The sequence below is a fragment of the Rhinopithecus bieti genome, unplaced genomic scaffold (genome assembly GCF_001698545.2).
Source record: "Rhinopithecus bieti isolate Rb0 unplaced genomic scaffold, ASM169854v2 scaffold_39746, whole genome shotgun sequence".
Lineage (NCBI taxonomy): Eukaryota > Metazoa > Chordata > Mammalia > Primates > Cercopithecidae > Rhinopithecus > Rhinopithecus bieti.
Genome location: NW_016816960.1, coordinates 2,168,978 through 2,183,506, shown reverse-complemented (window position 1 = coordinate 2,183,506; position 14,529 = coordinate 2,168,978). Strand labels below are relative to the sequence as shown.

At 39.8% G+C, this 14,529-nt stretch overlaps 1 protein-coding gene across 1 annotated transcript in view; it reads left to right on the top strand.

Moving 5' to 3' along the window:
* The first annotated feature begins 5,920 nt into the window (after window positions 1-5,920).
* Window positions 5,921-14,529, top strand: part of CCR3 (C-C motif chemokine receptor 3) — a 35,950-nt gene continuing 27,341 nt past the window's right edge. The window contains exon 1 of the mRNA XM_017855650.1: window positions 5,921-5,987. The gene's annotated coding sequence lies outside the window, so the exon portion shown is untranslated. The remainder of the gene's footprint in view (window positions 5,988-14,529) is intronic.

Below are 14,529 nucleotides of genomic sequence, written 5' to 3'. Positions count from 1 at the left end.
GTCTCGATCTCCTGACCTCGTGATCCGCCCATCTTGGCCTCCCAAAGTGCTGGGATTACAGGCTTGAGCCACTGCGCCCGGCCAAGAAATAATAAAGATCAGAGCAGAACTAAATAAAATTGAAACAAAAAAATACAAAAACTAAATGAAACAAAAAGTTGGTTCTTTGAAAAGATAAACAAAATTGATAGACCATTAGCAACATTAACCAAGAAAAGAAGAGAGAAGTTCCAAATAAGTTAAATTAGAAATGAAATGGGAGATATTACAAAGGATGCCACAGAAATACAAAAGATTATTCAAGGCCACTATGAGCAACCTTATGTGAACAAACTAGAAAACCTAGAGGAGATGGATAAATTCCTAGAAATATACCACCCTCCTAGGTTAAACCAGGAAGAAATAGAAACTCTGAACAGACCAATAACAAGCAGCGAGATTGAAATGGTAATTTTAAAAATTGCCAACAACAACAAAAAAAAGTCCAGGACTAGATGGATTGACAGCTTGAATTCTATCAGGCATTCAAGGAAGAATTGGCACCAATCCTACTGAAACTATTCCAAAAGATAGAGAAAAAGGGAATCCTCCCTAAATCATTCTATGAAGCCAGTATTACCCTAATACCAAAATCAGGAAATGACATAATGAACAAAGAAAACTACTTACTGATCAATATCCCTCATGAATGCGAATGCAAAAATCCTCAACAAAACACTAGGTAATTCAACAGCATGTTGAAAAGGTAATGCACCATAATCAAGTGGGTTTCACACCAGCGAGGCAGGGCTGATTTAACATACATAAGTCAATAAATGTGATATACCACCTAAACAGAATTAAAAACAAAAATCATATAATCATCTCAATAGATGCAAAAAAAGTATTTGACAAAATCCAGCATCCATTTATGATTAAAACCCTTAGCAAAATCAGCATAGAAGGGACATACCATAAGGTAATCAAAGCCATCTATGACAAACCCACAGCTAACATTATACTGAAAAGGGAAAAGTTGAAAGCATTTCCTCTGAGAACTGGAACAAGACAAGCATGCCCACTTTCACACTTCTATTCGACATATTACTAGAAGCTCTAGCCAGAGCAATCAGACAAGAGAAAGAAATAAAGGGCATCCGAATTGGTAATAAAGAAGTCAAACTGTCACTGTTTGCCCATGATATGATCATATACCTAGAAAACTCTAAAGATTCATCCAAAAATCTCCTAGATCTGATAAATGAATTCAGTAAAGTTTCGGGATACAAAATCAATGTACAAAAATCAGTAGCACTGCTATATACCAAAAGCAACCAAGCTGAGAATCAAAACCTCAACCCCTTTTATAACAGCTGCAAAAAATACTATTATAAAATACTTAGGAATATACCTAATCAAAGAGGTGAAAGATCTGTATGGGGAAAACTACCAAACACTGCTGAAAGAAATCATAGATGACACAAATAGAAGCACATTCCATGCTCATGGACAGGTAGAATCAATATTATGAAAATGACCATACTGCCTAAAGCAATCTATAAATTCAATGCAATTCTCATCAAAATGTCATCATCATTCTTCACAGAACTAGAAAAAAAATCCTATAATTCATATGGAGCCAAAAAAGAGCCCACATAACCAAAGCAAAACTAAACAAAAAGAACAAATCTGGAGGCATCACATTACCCAACTTCAAACTATACTATGAGGTTATAGTTACCAAAACAGCATGGTACTGGTATAAAAATAGGCACATAGACCAATGGAATAGAATAGAGAACCCAGAAATAAAACCAAATATTTACAACCAACTGATCTTAGACAAAGCAAACAAAAACATAAAGTGGGGAAAGGACACCCTTTTCAACAAATGGTGCTGGGATAATGTCAAACCACATGTAGAAGAATGAAACTGAATCCTCATCTCTCACCTTAGACAAAAATCATCTCAAGATGGATAAAAGACTTAAATCTAAGACCTGAAACCATAAAAAGTCTAGAAGATAACATCAGAAGAACTCTCCTAGACATTGGCCTAAGCAAAGAGTTCATGTCCAAGAACCTAAAAACAAATGTAACAGAAACAAAGATAAATAAGTGGGACTTAATTAAACTAGAAGGCTTCTGCATAGCAAAAGAAAATAATCGGCAGAGTAAACAGACAACCCACAGAGTGGGAGAAAATCTTTGCAAACTATGCATCTGACAAAACGGTGAATATCCAGAATTTACAAGGAACTCAAATCAGCAAGAAAAGAACAAATAATCCCATCAAAAAGTGGGCTAAGGACATGAATAGACAATTCTCTAAAGAAGGTATGCGAGTGGACAACAAACCTATGAAAGAATGCTCAACATCACTAATTATCAGGAAGATGCAAATCAAAACCACAATGCAATACCACCTTACTCCTGCAAGAATGGCCATAATTAAAAAATCAAAAAATAGTAGATGATAAGAATAGATGTTGGCAGGGATGTGGTGAAAAGGGAACACTTTTACGCTGCTGGTGGGCATGTAAACTAGTACAACTGCTATAGAAAACAGTATGGAGATTCCTTAAAGAACCAAAAGTAGAACTACCATTTGATTCAGCAATCCCACTACTGGGTATCTACCCAGAGGAAAGGAAGTCATTATAATGAAAAAGCCACCTGCACATGCATCTTTACAACAGCACAATTCACAACTGCAAAAATAAGGAACCAAAGTAAATGTCTGTCAAGCAACGAGTAGATAAAGAAAATCTAGTATACATACACCATGGAATTCTACTCAGCCACAAAAAGGAACAAAATAATGGCATTCCCAGCAACCTGGGACCATTATTCCAAGTGAAGTAACTCAGGAGTGGAAAACCAAACATCCTATGGTCTCACCTATAAGTGGGAGCTATGCTATGAAGACATAAAGACACTGGAATGACATAATGGACTCTGGGGACTTAGACGGAAGGGTGGGAAAGAGACAAGGGATTAAAGAATACACACTGGGTGCAGTGTATACTGCTCAGGTGATGAGGGTACCAAAATCTCAGAAATCACAGGTAAAGAACTTATCCATGTAACCAAACACCACCTGTTCCCCAATAACTATTGAAATAATAAAATAAAATGATGCACATAAAGAGTTTAACAAATAATGTAAACTCAACAAACGCTGTTATTGTGGTTACCTAAACTCTGTTAGACTGAGACTACCCACCTTCGCCTTAGTGATATTAAGTTCACAGCTTGAACTTGACCACAGAGAGTTTTTACACCAAGGAAATTGGAAATTGATGCTATTATATCAGGCGTGTTATGCCCGTTTCGATTTTTTTTCCAGAAAGCTGGTTGTTAAGCACTTACTAGCACACCATTGCAAAGTACCTACAAGGCCATGAATGTACAGGAAAGATGTTTGCATTTCTTTCATCTTAAGTCTTCAAGGACAAATGGATCTGACCACAGCGACAAATATTGTATCTGAGTTTACATAAAATCTTTGGTTTCAGCAGAAATAGCTTTTACTTGAATATCTACTCTTCCCACTAGTAACTGGGGCCTGATTCCCTAGTTGTAGGGGTATTCCTGCACATGCAAGATGCACTCCTCACATGCCCCCCGCAGCCCAGTCCTCCTTCACAAAGAGAGGTCCTGGCCTTGCCCCTCAGCCTTCTTGGCTGGGCTATGGTTCAAGACACACAAACAGTTCAAACCACACGGCTCTGCCTTCAGTTGAAGCATCTTGAACCCAATTTGCACTTCCCTTTTCTAGACTTTTAGTCTTATTCCTATCTTCCTTTTCCCTCTGTGGGTTATTTTGGGGGGTGGGTTGGAGTAGGGCTATTTTGTTTTGCTTAAGCCTTCATTTGTGAGCTTGCTCTCCTCCAAGCACCCCTGGCAGGTTTCCAGTCATTGAAATGCACATTCACTTCTTCCAAAGGATCATCCTGTGTTCTTTTGCCCCTTGCAAACCAGACCTACCCAAGACCACTGAAGACAAAGAAGGGGGTGGGTCCATGAAGGAGTGTGTCAGGGCCCCTGACTGACCGCCACCCTGCACTTAGCTCTGCCTGCTTTTCCTCCTCCCATATGCCCCCTAGTCCCTCCCCAGCCCCTCTCTTGCCACTGCTGTCCACACAATTTCCTACAGGCTTCCTCCACACAAACTGGCACTGAAGATTCCCCCTAAGGCCTGGGTAGGAGCCCTGAAGATCAGATAGGCAGGCCTCCCAGGCTGTCCCACTCTCTAGGACAATAAGTTGTGATGCTTTCCATGTCGAAGGGCCCATGTCTGAATTCCTGTTTCAGAGCAGTGAAACAGAGGAAGCAGGACCGTGTGTCATGCCACACCACCAATCCATATCAACACAGCAGCCACAGAGTGTGGTAAACCTAGGGCATTCCTGGATGGCCATGGTGGAGGTGGGGAGATGGGAGTTTCATGGGGATAGATGAACTTCTAGCTAGACTGGGCAAGTAATGGGTCCAGTATGATAATCTGGAGAAGTTACAGGGACTGACAGGCAGCCTGGTTGCATTACTTTCTCTTATTTAATTTGTCGCCCTCTTGCTGCTGCCTTGCCTCTGAAGCCACCAGTCAGGAAGACCTAGGTTTCTTCTTGAAGGGTACTGTCAGGCTGGTAAAGAACTCAGGAGAAAAACCTCCAGAGTCCCTTACTCTTTCAGGGCCCCGCCCCACAGATCTGGTGCCCTAGGTCCTGGGCTCTAACTTCAGACATCACGCATGGCCAGGCATGCCGTGCTCCTCACCTTGTTCAAGCAACAGGCAATGGCAGCATCTTGCCACAGGCAGCAAGTCCTCCAGCACACCAGACCTGGCACAGCCCTCAGATGCCAACCATGCCACCTTGGGCATTTTTCTTTACTGCTTGTCGGAACCTCAGCTTCCTCACCTTTAAAACAGTGAGAGTAATATTTCTTTCTCAGGATTGTTGCAAGAATCAAATAAAATTCAATATGTGTCTGGCACTTGGTAAGTGTTCAGCTGATGGGAGCTATGTGGCTATTTATTTCCTCATCCTATGCCTGAATCAAACTGGTAAACATCTGTTGAGTGTCTCCTATGTGCAAGAAAACTGTCAAGAAACCCTCCATGCTAAAAAGGGGAAGGAGAGAGTATATTAAGGAAGTGCTCTAAAAACTCCCTGTCCAGGTCCAGCCCAAGTTAACACTTACAGTTTTGCATGCCAAGTTTTAAAACTCTTTTGAGGCCAAGCGCGGTGGCTCACGCCTGTAATCCTAACACTTTGGGAGGCTGAAGCGGGCGGATCATGAGGTCAGGAGTTTGAGACCAGCCTGGCCAATGTGGTGAAACCCTGTCTGTATACTAAAAAGACAAAAATTAGTCGGGTGTGGTGGCGGGCACCTGTAATCCCAGCAGAGGGAGGAGAACTGCTTGAGCCCAGGATGTGGAGGTTGCAGTGAGCTGAGATCACGCCACTGCACTCCAGCCTGGGTGACAGAGCAAGACTCTGTCTTGAAAACAGACAAACAAACAAATAAAACCTCTTTTGAGTCTGGGATTACATACTGTCTAATACACAGCATTTTGTATCATGTCATCCGTATTACATCTTTTCTCTCCAACTAAATTGTAAACTTTTCAACTGCTGGGCCCATGCCCAATCCTTTTTCATTTGTTTTCCACAGTACCCGGCACTGAGATGCATATATATGAGGTGGTCAGTGTAAGGACTTGCTGATTAAAGTTGACGCTTATGTGTGTGCACGCATGTTGTGTGCATGTGTGCAGGTATGTGTGTGCATGTATGCATGTGTGACTATTGATAAGCACAGTTTGACATCTTTTATTCAGAGTAACATTACCGTATGTCAGTTGTATAAATCTGTTTTCTCTTTGCAGCCTGCCTCAGTTTCAGGAAGCAAGAAGTCTTTTGGATCCTGAGAAAGAAGGGAGAGAGACATTCTAGATCCCATGGCTTGCCTGAAACTTGGCCAGGGACAGTGTGCTGGTGCAGGTATGGGACATGGATGGAGGTACTAGAGGACAGTGGATGACGTGAGCAGGTTCAGAAACATAAGCCCAGAGGTGTCGGTAAATAGAATCTCCATCAGGTGTGATCGGGGGTACCAGGAGCTGGGTAGAAAGCAGCATGAGTGCCCACAGCCAGAGACAGCTCCAGGAGCCCTCTTTCAAATAAAGGAGTGCATATACAAAATAAATTAAATACTCCTGTCAGTTAATAAGAAAAGGACCAATGGCCTATTTTTTTTTTAATAGGCAAAAGACTTGATTAGGCACTTCATAGATGAGGATGTCCAAATAACTAACATGCATGTGAAAAGGTGCTCTGCAGCACTAATCATTTGAGAAATGCAAATTAAAACCACTGACTGGTTTTAATGAGACAAACCAATGAGACAGCAGCACATAACCACCAGAATGGCTAAAATGAAAAAAACACAAAACAACATCCACAAAAAAAAAAACCCTGGGTCAGGTGTGGTGGCTCACGCCTGTAATCCTAGCACTTTGGGAGGCTGAGGCAGGCAGATTACCTGAGGCCAGGAGTTCGAGACCAGCCTGGCCAACACCAACATAGTGAAGCGCTATCTCTAATAAAAACACAAAAATTAGCTGGGCATGGTGGCACACGCCTGTAATCCCAGCACTTTGGGAGGCTGAGGCGGGTGGATTACCTGAGGTGAGGAGTTTGAGACTATCCTGGCCAACATGGTAAAACCCTGTATCTACTAAAAATACAAAAATTAGCCAGGCATGGTGGCACACACCTGTAATCCCAGCTACTCGGGAGACTGAGGCAGCAGAATTACTTGAGCTTGGGAGACGGAGGATGCAGTGAGCCAAGATGGTGCCACTGCACTCCAGCCTGGTGCCAGAGCAAGACTCTGTCAAAAAAAAAAAAAAAAAAAAAAAGCCAACCACAACAAAAAACAAACCCTGACAATAGACAATACCAATTGTTAACCAGGTTATGAGACAACGAGAACTCTCACACGGTTCTGGTGCAAGTATAAATTGGTACAACCACTTGAAAAACTGTTTGACTGCATGTAAAGCTAAACATGTGCTTTCCCTGTGACCCAGCAAGTCTACTTCCAGGTAAATACCCAAGAGAAGTGCGTATAAACCCAAAAGATGCATTCAAGAATGTTGTTAGTAACTTTATTCATAGTAGTCTCAAACTGAAAGCCCAAAATTCTTATCAATAATAAAATGGATAAATTAGTCGTATGAGAGAATACTATATATAGTAACATAAAAGACCAAACTATTGCTACTACATGCTACATAACCTCATTTATAATGAATTCAATAATGGTCAAAACTGATCAGCAGTGATAGAAATAAAATAGACATGACCCCTTTGGAGGTGGGTACTGACTGGGAAGAAGCACTGCAGAACATTCTGGGGTTCTAGTAATGTCTTGACTGGTGGTTACATGGATATGTGCACATGCAAAAACTTAAGATTTAGGCATTAACACTTTAGGCATCTTACCATTTCAATCTTTAAATCTTTGAATATTTTTTAGATAAATTGTCCATGGCATGGTGGCACATGGCTGTAATCCCAGCTACTCGGGATTACTCAGCTGCAATTGCCGGGTTATATTATAAGCACGAATTTAGTTTTGTAAGAAGGTGCCATACTCTTTTTCATAATGGCTGTATTTTTGATGTTTCCAACTGCAAAGTATGAGTGATTCATTTTGTCTGCATCCTTGCCAGTGTTTGTTTTACTATTTTTTATTTCAGCCATTCTGATAGGTATGTAGTAACATCTCATGGTAGTTTTAATTTGCATTTCCCTAAAGACTAATAATATTGAATGTCTCTGTGTGTGCCTACTGGTTATCTGTATATCCTCTTCGGTGATATGTCTGTGCATATCTTTGACCATTTTCTAATTGGAATTTTTGCTTTTGAGTTTTGAGAATGCTTTATATTCTAAACACAAATATTTTGTTAGATATGTTGTTTGCATTTTGAGTTACTTTTTGTATGAGATGTGAGGTTTAGGCTGAGGGTCATTTTGTTTTTTGGTTTATCTATGAATGTACAGTTCCTCAAGCACCATTTTTTGAAGACTATCCTTCCCTTTAATGGCTTTGCACCTTTGTCAAAAAACAGTTAAGCATATTTGTGAGTCTAGTTCTGAGTTCTCTATTTGTTCTTTGATCAGTATGTCTATCCCTCTGCCAATATCACTCTATCTGGATTATGGTAGCTATATAATAAGTCATGAAATCAGGTAAGTGATTCCTCTCACTTTATTATTGTTGTTCAAAATTATTTTAGCTATTCTAGGTCCTGTGACTTTCCATATAAACTTAAGAATAATAAGCTTACAAATGGCTATACAAATTTCACTGGGATTTTGATAATATAAATTACCTTAAACCTTGGATTAATTTGGGGAGAATTGACGCTTTTACTACGTTGAGTCTTCCAATCTATGGACATGGTATATCTCTATATATTTATTTAGGCCTTCCTTATTTTATCAGCATTTTGTAGTTTTCAGCGTACAAGTCATGTATATACTTTGCTAGAGTTATACCTAAGTATAATCTAAAAGCTTTTTGGAGCAACTGAAAATGGCACAAAAATTTTTAATTTTGGCTTCCACATGTTCCTTAGTACATGAAAATGTGATTGAGTTTTGTTTGCTGGTTTTGTTCATACAATCTTGCTGACCTTGGGATTTTCTGTGTAGACTGCTATGTCTTTCTTAAATAATAGGGACAGTTTTATTTCCTCCTTTCCAATCTGTATGCCTTTTATTTATTTTTCTTGTCTTGCTGCACTGGCTTAAACTTCCAGTTGAATAGGAGTGGTGAGAGTAGATGTCTTTGCTTTGTTCTTGATCTTAGAGGAAAACATTCATTCTTTCTCCATCAAGTATAATGTTATCTCTAGACTCCTTGTAAATGCTGTTTATCAAGTTGAGGAATTGTCTTTCTATGTTTAGTTTGCTGAGTGTTTATCATGAATGGGTGAAATAGATATGTAAATATATAGGTAAATATATAGGTAAACATATATATGTAAATATATAGGTAAACATATATATGTAAATATATACACACACATATATATTTTAATTGAGATGCAGTCTTGCTCTTTTGCCCACACTGGAGTGCAATGGCATGATCTCGGCTCACTGCAACCTCTGCTGCCCAGGTTTAAGTGATTCTCATGCCTCAGCCTCCTGAGTAGCTGGGACTACAGGTATGTGCCACCATCCCTGGCTATTTTTTTTTTTTTTTTTTGTATTTTTAGTAGAGACAGGGTTTCGCCATGTTGGCCAGGCTGTTCTCAAACTCTTGACCTCAGGTAATACACCCACCTCAACCTCTCAAAGTGCTGGGATTACAGGCCTGAGCCAGCACGCCCAGCTAAAACACTGTTAAATCACTCTGTCACAGATATTTTATCTATGTCAATATTCAACAAACTAGTTTTTCTGAATGGTTGAATTTATAATAAAGTTGTTCATAGTATTCTATTATTATTCCTTTTAATGGTTGAAGAATCTGTAGTAATATCCCCTGTTTTATTTCTGATATTGGTGACTTATGTCTTCTCTTTTTCTCTTGTATGTCTTGCTGGAGGTTTATCACTTTTCTTGATATTTTTTAAAACCAGCTTTTGTTTCCTTGACTTTTTTTCTCTTGCATCCCTTGTGATGGAAGTTTCTTTGATTTTATCTACTGTTTTCTGTTTTCAATTTTATTTATATTTTTTCTTTTTTTTTCTCTTTCTACTTATTTTAAGTTAATTTTGCTCTGCATTTTCTGGTTTCTTGAGGAAAGAACTTGGATTATTGATTTGAGACTGTTCTTTTCTAATGGAAGCATTTAGTGCTGCATATTTTCCTCTCAGAACTGCTTTAGCTGCAGCCCACGTATCTTGATATATTATTGTTTTGTTTTCATTTAGTTCTATATATTTTGAAATTTCCTTTGAGATTTCCTCTTTGACCCATAAATTACTTAAAAGTGTTTTTAAATTTTCAAGTGTTTAGAGATTTTCCTGTTATCTTTCTGCTATTAAATTTTAGCTGGTTCCATTTTGGCTTGAGAACATACTTGGCATAATTTCAATGAAAAAACTAAAACCCTGGATATGGTTTATATCGGTGAATGTTCCATAGGTACTTGAAAAAGTTTATTCGTTGTGAAGGTATCTAAATTTTATATGAAGCCCCTTCCTGGTCAACATACCTAGAGAAGATTTTTATGACCAAACCCTGACAAATAGGAAAGTAACATCCCACACTATACAGCAAGCCTTCCTGAAAATCCCTGTTTAACATTTCTATCTTTCCTTCCCAAACTCTTTCTCACCTACTGTCCAGTTTCTGGTCTTTTTTCCTTCCTCACAGTCCCATACAGCCTTTCCAATCTCACTGGGGACATCCTGGTCTTTCTTCTTAGATCTCACATTGTACCCACACCCCCTCCCACTCTCTCTATCCCTGTTGTTAGAGAGAAAAAAGAGAAAATTTTTAAATTTAAAATTTGCCTCTTCACCCTTCATCTCATAAGAATTTTCTCTGAGTCACCCTTCTTTGAATGCAGAGGCTGTGGTAAATAGCAAGTAACTTTCTTTATCTTCTAGTGCTGAATTTGACCCCACCCTTGTATCTGTGGTGCAGGTGTCTTCCTGGCCATCTGCCCTGAGGTCTAAATTGTGAAAACCATCTTCTCTAATCCTTATATAATCTTTTGATAATATGACATAATCTTCACCTTCTTGGTACCCAGACTTATTTTGAAATCTGCTGGTGATATTCAAGGCTCTCACGGAAGGCAAGAAAAAGAAAAACAAAACAAAAAAAACCCCTACAATTGATTTGTTCTGCCCAATGTTAACAGCACAGGCTTAGTAATTAAAAATACCTGTGTACAAATCTATTCTCTGCCACTTGATAACTGTACCAACATGGTGGGTCATATCATCTTGTGTTGCCTTAATCCTCATCTGTAAACTGGACACCTACAGAGTTGTGAGGCTACATGTGATGATGATAAAACACTTGGCATGTGCCTGCTCATCAGATGATAATTATTCTTTTCATCTGTTCTTTCTCTTGTGTTACATTTGTTATGTGCATTCTTATCATGTGTTTGTTATTTTGTTGCTGTGCTTGCTGTTATCAAAGATGGTAATGTTATGTGTCAATGTCTCTTTCTTCTTCCTCTTTCTAGCTTTTCCTTTCCTGCTCAGCTAGCTATATGCATACGTGAGAGCTTTGATAGTTTGTGGGCACATAGGTAGACTATATTTCCAGTCTCTCTTGCATGTGTGTGTGGTCATATCACTGAGTTCCAGCCAATGGAATATAGATAGAAGTGATATGAGTGGTTTCCAGGCCAGCCCATAAAGCCCTTTCATGAACATTCTTTCATACTGTCTCCTTCCTTTTGGGTGGTGCAGTTGTGTATGTTGTGATCTCAGACGCTAACTCTCGTGATATCAGAATCACAATATGAAAAGTGCTTAGGAGCCTGTATTAATGTTTACCAATCCTGATTAGCTTTACATGATCAAGGGATACACCCCTAAGTGTTGAAGTCCATTGTACATTTCAAAGTTTGTTTTTTATGTCATTTTCTTAACAAATATAGAAACTGGTACCTTGAAGTGGGATGCTGACATACAAAAACCTAAAATGTACAGCACTGATGATATAAATTGCCTTAAATATTCAGGCAGTGGGTTGCAAAGGAACTGAGCTTAAGGACTGGAAAGTCGTGATTGTCTGGAGTTGGGGGTGGAGGGCAGGATGGACTGCAAAGGGACACAAATAATCTCTGGTGGGAGAAGGTGAGAGAACTATTTTGAATCTTGATTATGGGAGTTATTTAACAGATGTGTACAGCTGTCAAGATTCCTCAAATCATAAACATTAAATTGATGCAATTTATTATACATACATTTTATCACAATAAGTTGTTTAAAACAACAGCAGAACCCATAAATGGTAAACTCCTTGTCTTAGATCGTGAGCCTAGATGCTGAGATGAAGATTCATGTGCAAGTAATTTATTAAGAAAACGTGCTCAGAAAAAAAACAGCATAGGAGTCAGAGAAGCGGGACAGAGAGGGAGGAGGCCAAGCAAGAGCGTGGTCCCAGGCACAGCCTTTAGGGTAGCCCTTATCCCATGGGTGGACCCTGGACTCAGGAGCATTAGGTTATGCCTCAGAGTCTATTCTGATACAAAACAAGGAAGTTGGAGAGATTCCTTTTGGCTTTGTGGGCTAAACCACTTCAGTAGTCAGAGGGCAGGTCTTGATAGAATCATAGGTGCAAGCAGCTGGAAGCAAAGAACATGGAAACAGAAAGGGGTGCATAGGAAGGGTAAGAAGGACTCCACAGGGTCCAGCAGAGCCCCACCAATATCCTTGACACTCTCCTTCTAGAAGGAGGACTCATTCTTTTCTGTAATGAAGTCACTATATGCAAGTTTTCTTCAGATCTTCTTTATTAAAGAGAAGTGTAGAATTAAAGCAGAGGTGTTCTGACATAAAATTAAACTCCTGAATCTTGGGCATGGGCCTCTGGAGCGGAATGGAAAGCCTGGAGTGAACAGAAATACTCCACCACCCACCCCTCAGGCCATCTGGTCCTATGTAACCCCTCATGCCACATCAACGGACCTCCAGGAAGGCAGCAGGCAGAGTGGTTAGGGCTGGGTACTAATCTGATAGAGCTGGATTCCGGGACAAGCCTCACCATTTTTTGCTTGTGTAATCTTGGGTCTGTTGCTTAACAAACTCACCTCAGTGCCTCCTCTGTGAACTGGTAAAAAGAAATGCTCTCATCTCACAGGGTCACTAAAGGGTTTGAACAAGACAGGGTACCTAAAGCCCTTAGCAGAGTGCCCAGCCCCCTCTGGTGATGTAAATGCAGCCCCTTCATCTACCTCCTTGCCCTGTCCTCCTGATCACTATTCTAGTTCATGAGCCTGGGTCCATTAATGTCGTCTGCTGTTAAGGACTGAGGCACTTTTCCTCTACCCTCCACATTGGTCCTCTGATCTTTTCCAGGGCAGGGACCTAGGCACATGTCTTTATTCATTCAGGATTTGTGCTGCTCAAAACAGGTTTTGATAAGTTTTTTTGTTTGTTTGTTTTGATGGAATCTCCCTCTGTCACCCAGGCTGGAGTGCAGTGGCGCTATCTCGGCTCACTGCAACCTCTGCCTCCCAGGTTCAACTGATTCCCCTGCCTCAGCCTCTCGAGTAGCTGGGATTACAGGCACACACCACCAAGCCCAGCTAATTTTTGTATTTTTAGTAGAGACGGGGTTTCAGCATGTTGACCAGGATAGTCTCGATCTCTCGACCTCGTGATCTGCCCTACTTGGCCTCCCAAAGGGCTGGGATTACAGGCGTAAGCCACTGTGCCCAGCTCAGATTTTGATAAGTTTTAAAAGTGCCCAGATGAATCTTGTGGATGGGATGCAAAACAGCACTCCATATGAAAATGGATGGTGCACCCCTCCCCACATGACCTTCTGAGAGTCCTGATCACCACTGCTGTTTATGGAAGCCTCCAAAACACTTTATTACTCAGGTGTGAACAAAGCAGAGATTACGTCTTCCCACAATAAGAAACATTTCTGGTTGTTACTTGTAGGAAAAGGAGGAATTAGCTTCAATATCTATTATCTATCTATCTCTGTTAGTCAACGAGCACAAAGCTTTAGTTATACAAGATGAGTAAGTCCTAGAGATGTACTGAACACCGCGATACCTCTAGCTAACAATACTGCATCATATACTTAAAAATGTGCCAAGAGGGTAGATCTTGTGTTAAAGTAATACTCACAATAAAAACAGGACAGGAGGAAACTTTTGCAGTGATAGATATGTTTATGGTATAGATTATGATGAGGGTTTCAAGGCGATATATTTCTCTCCAAACTCATCAAGTTGTGTAGATTAAATATACACAGTTTTTGTATATTATACCTCAACAAAGTGGTTTTTTAAAAAGATCCACTATTCATCCACCCCTCTTATCTCGTTTCTCTTGTCTATTGATCTATCCTATCTCTTTCCTTGCCCCAACTTCTCTCTTACATTTCCAGGGGCCCATGTGACAGTGTGAGGTACCACGGAAATAAGGACTTCACATCTTCTACTTGGGGAACATTATATGAATTTGTTCCTGTTTATTGGAAGTGCATTGTTTTTGCATTTAATTAGGAAGTATTTTCCATATCCTGGAGAGAAAAGTGTATTTTCTGCATCATTTCTAAATCATTGTTCAATTTTTTTCTTCATCATCATATTTATTGACTGAGTTTGATACTAGATTTTTGATGTTCTTATAAAAAAAGTAAATGAGCAAAATGAAACATACAGAATGGTTAGAGGAACAACAGCAACAACACAATCCCTCACAGGAATGCCCTGAAGGGATCTGAGGAATATTCTGAAGCTAATTTGAACATGCAGGTTACATCTGTCCAGATCTCCAAAAGTAGCCACCAAGCAGGTTTTACATAGGGAAAGATTTTG